We start from the raw sequence: 6540 nt of genomic DNA on the forward strand, positions 1-6540 counted from the left end.
TTCGAGTATATACCCAGTAATTGGATTGCTGGGTCAAATGGGATTTCCCTTTCTAGATCCTTGAGGAATCACCATACTGTCTTACAATAGTAATTATATGAGTAAAAAAAAACAAAGCAAAACCTTTTTTTATTCAGCAGTTGTTTAAATTTTACACTGTAAGTTAACTGGAAAGAAATGTGAGAAAAGTCACTAAAATCCTGGTTTGCATGAAGCTATGACTTTAGAAGGAAAATATTAGAAAATAAACAAATGCAACTACATAAAAAATATTCAGATGGTGCCAAATACGTTAGGAGAATGAATACGGTGGAGAAATAAATTTTTGACAATATTCATAAAATGAAGAAAAACTACAGCCGTGTGTAATTCCTCCCATCCAGATCGTGACCTAGCAAAGAATGACATAGTATTTTACATGCTTTTACTTCCTTTTTTACTTAATACTATCTTATGAACACAATTCTGTGCTGATAGAATGTAATTAAAAAATAATTACTAAATGGATGGATTTTATTTTTAAGTTCAGGGGTGCATGTGCAGATTTATTACATAGGTAAACTTGTGTCATGGGGATTTGTTATTCAGAATATTTCGTCACCCAGGAATTAAGTCTAGTGCCCACTAGTTGTTTTGCTTGATCCTCTTCCTCCTCCTACTGTCCACCCTCCAATAAGTTCCATATTACTGTTATTTTAACCAATCACTTATTTAACATATACGTCTTTGTGATTTTTTATTATTAACTATAGTAGTGTTTTTAAATTCCTGGTGGACACTTTTTTTCACAGATCCAGGATATTTGCCTTCAGAAAAATGTCTAGAAATAAAATTTTACTGAGCTAGTACATAAGCATATTAAGGGAAGATTTTAAGTGGGGGAACTTTTGATTTTGCCAAGTAGGCTAAAATAACTTCTGGATTGCTGTGGCACTCATCTGTGTTCAATCTTAATGTGTGTGTGTGTGTGTGTGTGCATGTGCCTACATACATATGCCTGTGAATGTGTGTATGTACATGTGTGCGTGTATGTGCAAGGGTTTGTATGTGTGTGTGTGCATGTGTGTGTGTCCTGTTAATAATACTGAACAAGATGCAGATGGAGGAAAGGAGGGCTCCCAAGTCTTTCCAGATTCTAAAACTCTCTCATCAGTTGATGTTTTGTAGCCTCTGTGCCTCTAGACTTTGTTTAAGGAATATGATACAGATCTCTATTCTACATCATTATTTTAACATCTCACTTTTCATTTTTCCCCACCTACTACCATATTATTTAGAGAAGATTTTTATTTCTTTTTCTGTTTTATATATATATATATATATATATTTGCACTTTAGGTTCTGGGGTACATGTGAAGAACTTGCAGGATTGTTATGTAGCTACGTACATGGCATTGTGGTTTGCTACCTCCATCCCCATCACCTCTATCTGGCATTTCTCCCCATGTTATCCCTCTGCAACTCCCTACCCCCTGCTGCCCCCCCCCCAGTACCCACCAACAGACCCCGTTGTGTGATGCTCCCCTCCCTGTGTCCATGTGTTCTTATTGTTCAACACCCGCCTATGAGTGAGGACATGCCATCTTTGATTTTCTGTTTTTGTGTCAGTTTGCTGAGAATGACGGTTTCCAGATTCATCCATGTCCCTACAAAGGACATAAACTCATCGTTTTTTATGGCTGCGTAGTATTCCATGGTGTATATGTGCCACATTTTCCCTGTCCAGTCTATCGTCAATGGGCATTTGGGTTGGTTCCAGGTCTTTGCTATTATAAACAGTGCTGCAGTGAACATACGTGTGCATGTGTCTTTACAACAGAATGATTTATAATCCTTTGGATATATACCCAGTAATGGTATTGCTGTGTCAAATGGAATTTATATTTCTAGGTCCTTGAGGAATCACCACACTGTCTTCCACAATGATTGAACCAATTAACACTCCCATGAACAATGTAAAACTGTTCCTATTTCTCTACATCCTCTCCAGCATATGTTGTCTCCTGGTTTTTTAAAGATTGCCATTCTAACTGGCATGAGATGGTATCTCAATGTGGTTTTGATTTGCATTTCTCTAATGACCAGTGATGATGAACATTTTTTCATAAGTTTGTTGGCCTGATATGTCTTCTTCTGAAAAATGTCTGTTCACGTCCTTCACCCAGTTTTGAATGGGTTTGTTCGTTTGTTTCTTGTAAATCTGTTTTAGTTCTTTATAGATTCTGTATATTCGCCCTTTGTCAGATGGGTAGATTGCAAAATTTTTTTTTCCCATTCTGTTGGTTGCTGATTCACTCTAATGATTGTTTCTTTTGCTGTACAGAAGCTCTGGAGTTTAATTAGATGCCATTTGTCTATTCAGGCTTTTGTTGCCAATGCTTTTGGTGTTTTGGTCATGAAGTCCTTGCCTATGCCTACATCCTGAATGGTTTTGCCTGGGTTTTCTTCTAGGGTTTTTATGGTGTTAGCTCTTATGATTAACTATTTAATCCATATGGAGTTAATGTTAGTGTAAGGTGTCAGGAAGGGATCCAGTTTCTGCTTTCTGCACATGGCTAGCCAGTTTTCCCAACACAATTGATGAAACAGGGAATCCTTTCCCCATTGCTTGTTTTTGTCAGGTTTGTCAAAGATCAGATGGTTGTAGATGTGTGGTGTTGGCTCTGAGGCCTCTGTTCTGTTCCATTGGTCTATATCTGTGTTGTGGTAATAGTACCATGCTGTCTTGATTACTGTAGCCTTGTCGTATAGTTTGAAGTCAGGTAGTGTGATGCGTCCAGCTTTGTGCTTTTTGCTTAGAACTGACTTGGCTAAGCGGGCTCTCTTCTGGTTCCATATGAAGTTTAAGGTGGTTTTTTCCAGTTCTCTGAAGAGGGTCATAGGTAGCTTGATGGGGATAGGGCTGAATCTATAAATTACTTTGAGCAGTATAGCCATTTTCACGTTACTGAGTCTTCCTAACCATGAGCATGGAATGTTTCTCCATCTGTTTGTGTCCTCTCTAATTGCCTTGAGCAGTGGTTTGTAGTTCTCCTTGAAGAGGTCCTTTACATCCTTTTTTAGTTGTATTCCTAGGTATTTTATTCTCTTTGTAGCAATTGTAAATGGTAGTTCATTCTTGATTTGGTTCTCTCTAAGTCTGTTACTGGTGTATAGGAATGCTTGTGATTTCTGCACATAGATTTTGTATCCTGAGACTTTGATGAACTTATCAGTTTAAGGAGATTTTGGGCTGAGACAATGGGGTCTTCTAAATATATAATCATGTCTTCTGCAAATAGAGACAAATTGACTTCCCCCTTTCCTAATTGAATATGCTTTATTTCCTTCTCTTGCCTTATTGCTCTGGCTAGAACTACCAATACTGTATTGCATAGGAATGGTGAGAGAGGGCATCCTCATCTAGTACCAGATTTCAAAGAGAATGCTTCCCTTTTTTGCCCATTCAGTATGATATTGGCTGTGGGTTTGCTGTAAATAGCTTTTATTATTTTGAGGTATGTTCCATGGATACCTAGTTTATTGAGTTTTTAAGCATAAAGGACTGTTGAATTTTGTCTAAGGCCTTCTCTGCATCTATTGAGATAATTACGTGGTTTTTGTGTTTGGTTCTGTTTATGTGGTGAATTATGTTTATAGACTTGCATATGTTGAACCAGCCTTGCATCCCCAGGATAAAGCCTTCTTGATCGTGATGGATAAGCTTTTTGATGTGTTGTTGCAATCAGTTTGCCTGTATTTCATTGAAGATTTTTGCATCTGTGTTCATCATGGATATTGGCCTGAAGTTTTCTTGTTAAGTTTCTCCCAGGTTTTGGTATCAGGATGACGTTGGTCTCATAAAATGATTTGGGAAGGATTCCCTCTTTTTGGATTATTTGGAATAGTTTCAGAAGGAATGGTACCAGCTCCTCTTTGTATGTCTGGTAGAATTTGGCTGTGAACCCATCTGGACCTGGGCTTTTTTTGGTGGGTAGGCTGTTAATTGCTACCTCAACTTCAGCCCTTGTTATTGATCTATTCAGGGTTTTGAGTTCTTCCTGGTTTTGGCTTGGGAGGGTGCAAGTGTCCAGGAATTTATCCATTTCTTCCAGGTTTACTGGTTTATGTGCATAGCATTGTTTGTAGTACTCTCTGATTGTAGTTTGTATTTCTGTAGAATTGATGGTGATGTCCCCTTTATTGTTCTTTATTGCATGTATTTGATTCTTCTCTCTTTTCTTTTTTATTAATCTGGCTAGTGGTCTCTCTATTTTGTTGATCTTTTCGAAAAACAAGCTCTTGGATTTATTAATATTTTGAAGGGTTTTATTGTGTCCCTGTCTTCTTCAGTTCTGCTCTGATCTTAGTTATTTCTCGTCTTCTGCTAGCTTTTGAGCTTTTTTGATCTTGCTCCTCTAGCTTTTCAATTTTGATGATAGGGTGTTGATTTTAGATGTTTCCTTGTTTCTCATGTGGGCATTTATTGCTATAAATTTTTCTCTAGTCACTGCTTTAAATGTGTCCCAGAGATTCTGGAGTGTTGTGTCTTCATTCTGTTTTCGAATAACATCTTCGTTTCTGCCCTTATTTCATTGTTTATCCAGTCAGCATTCAAGAGCCAGTTGTTCAGTTTCCATGAAGTTGTGTGGTTCTGAGTTACTTTCTTAATTCTGAGTTCTAATTTGATTGCACCATGGTCTGAGAACCTGTTTGTTATGATTTCCTTTCTTTTACATTTGCTCAGGAGTGATTTGCTTCCAATTATGTGGTCAGTTTTGTAGTAGGTGTAATGTGGTGCCGAGAAGAATGTATATTCTGTGGATTTGGGGTGGAGAGTTCTGTAAATGTCTATTAGGTTTGCTTGGTCCAGATCTGAGTTCAAGTCCTGGATATCCTTGTTAATTTTCTGTCTCCTTGATCTGTCTAATACTGACAGTGGAGTGTTAAAGTCTCCCACTATTATTGTGTGGGAATCTAAGTCTCTTTGTAGGTCATTAAGAACTTGCTTTATGTATCTGGGTGCTCCTGTATTGGGTGCATATATATTTAGGATTGTTAGCTCTTCTTGTTGCATTGATCCTTTTACCATTATGTATTGCCCTTCTTTGTCTCTTTTGATCTTTGTTGGTTTAAAGTCTATTTTATTAGAGACTAGGATTGCAACTCCTGCTTTTTTTGCTCTCCATTTGCTTGGTAAATCTTCCTCCATCCCTTTATTTTGAGCCTATGTGTATCCTTGCATGTGAGATGGGTTTCCTGAATACAGCACACAGATGGGTTTTGACTTTTTATCCAATTTGCCAGTCTGTGTCTTTTGATTGGGGCATTTAGCACATTTACATTTAGGGTTAATATTGTTCTGTGTAAATTTGATCCTGCCATTTTGATGCTAGCTGGTTGTTTTGTCCGTTAGTTGATGCAGTTTCTTCATTGTATTGATGCTGTTTACCATTTGGTATGTTTTTGGAGTGGCTGGCACTGGTTGTTCCTTTCTATGTTTATAGCTTCTTTCAGGATCTCTTGTAAAGCAGGACTGGTGGTGATGAAATCTCTGAGTAGTTGCTTGTTTGTAAATGATTTTATTTCTCCTTTACTTACAAAGCTTAGTTTGGCTGGATATGAAGTTCTAGGTTGAAAGTTATTTTCTTTAAGGATGTTGAATATTGGCCCCCAGTCTCTTCTGGCTTATAGGGTTTCTGCCGAGAGAGCTGCTGTGAGTCTAATGGGCTTCCCTTTGTGGGTAACCTGATCTTTCTCTCTGGCTGCCCTTAGCATTGTTTCCTTCATTTCAACTCTGGTGAATCTGACAATTATGTGCCTTGGGCTTGCTCTTCTTGAGGAATATCTTTATGGTGTTCTCTGCATTTCCTGGACTGGAACATTGGCCTGCCTTGCTAGGTTGGGGAAGTTCCCCTGGATAACATCCTGAAGAGTGTTTTCCAGCTTGGATTCATTCTCTCAGTCACATTCAGGTATACCTATCAAACGTAGATTAGGTCTTTTTACATAATCTCATATTTCTTGGAGGCTTTGTTCATTTCTTTTTACTCTTTTGTCTTTAATCTTACCTTATTGTTTTATTTCATCGAGTTGATCTTCAATCTCTGATATCCTTTCTTCTGCTTGATCAATTCGGCTATTGAAACTTGCGTATGCTTCACAAAGTTCTCATGCTGTGTTTTTCAGCTCCATCAAATCATTTATATTCTTCTCTAAGCTGTTTAATCTCATTAGCATTTTGGTAAACCTTTGTTCAAGGTTCTTAGTTTATTGCATTGGGTTAGAACATGTTCTTTTAGCTCACAAAAGTTTGTTATTACCCACTTTGTTAAGGCTGTTTGTGTCAATTCATAAGACTCTTTTCTCTATCCAGCTGTGTTCCCTTGCTGGTGAGGAGTTGTGATCCCTTGGAGGATGAGAGGCGTTCTCGTTTTGGCTGTTTTCATACTTTTTGCGCTGATTTCTACCCATCTTTGTGGATTTATCTACCTGTGGTCTTTGTAGTTGGTGACTTTTGGATGGGGTTTCAGAGTGGACGTCCTTTTTGTTGATGATGAA

The 6540-nt window shown here is 37.9% G+C and overlaps 1 protein-coding gene across 2 annotated transcripts in view; it reads left to right on the forward strand.

Annotated features, from left to right (window-relative positions):
* The window catches only part of CSMD1 (CUB and Sushi multiple domains 1), a 2110588-nt gene that overhangs the window by 1464793 nt on the left and 639255 nt on the right, over nt 1-6540 (forward strand). The window lies entirely within an intron of this gene.

Source organism: Cebus imitator, unplaced genomic scaffold (genome assembly GCF_001604975.1).
Source record: "Cebus imitator isolate Cc_AM_T3 unplaced genomic scaffold, Cebus_imitator-1.0 Scaffold279, whole genome shotgun sequence".
NCBI classification, from domain to species: domain Eukaryota; kingdom Metazoa; phylum Chordata; class Mammalia; order Primates; family Cebidae; genus Cebus; species Cebus imitator.